The 228-nt window shown below is 64.9% G+C and overlaps 1 non-coding gene across 1 annotated transcript in view; it reads left to right on the plus strand.

Annotated features, from left to right (window-relative positions):
• Positions 1 to 226: 226 nt before the first annotated feature.
• The window catches only part of LOC140472504 (5.8S ribosomal RNA), a 154-nt gene continuing 152 nt past the window's right edge, over positions 227 to 228 (plus strand). The window contains exon 1 of the ribosomal RNA XR_011957679.1: positions 227 to 228. This exon is cut by the window's right edge and continues 152 nt beyond it. This is a non-coding gene — a ribosomal RNA (5.8S ribosomal RNA).

A 228-nucleotide genomic window follows, 5' to 3' on the forward strand; every position in this document is an offset into this window, starting at 1 on the left:
GCTGCGGTGCGTTGGGGCACGCATCGCCTCTTGGGCGCCCTGTCCTCCTCCCCCCAATAGACGTATGTTTCTGCGGGCCGCACCAGGATGGTGCTCCCCATCGCTTCACGCCACCCTGCTCCGCCCGCACGCCGGCGTGCAGGTGGCTGTAGCTCAAGGTGGGGAGCGTATGTGCGGTCCGGGTCGCTTTCCTCTGGCGAGGGAGAGACCTAAAACAAACTCAGACAA

Source organism: Chiloscyllium punctatum, unplaced genomic scaffold, assembly GCF_047496795.1.
Source record: "Chiloscyllium punctatum isolate Juve2018m unplaced genomic scaffold, sChiPun1.3 scaffold_353, whole genome shotgun sequence".
Lineage (NCBI taxonomy): Eukaryota > Metazoa > Chordata > Chondrichthyes > Orectolobiformes > Hemiscylliidae > Chiloscyllium > Chiloscyllium punctatum.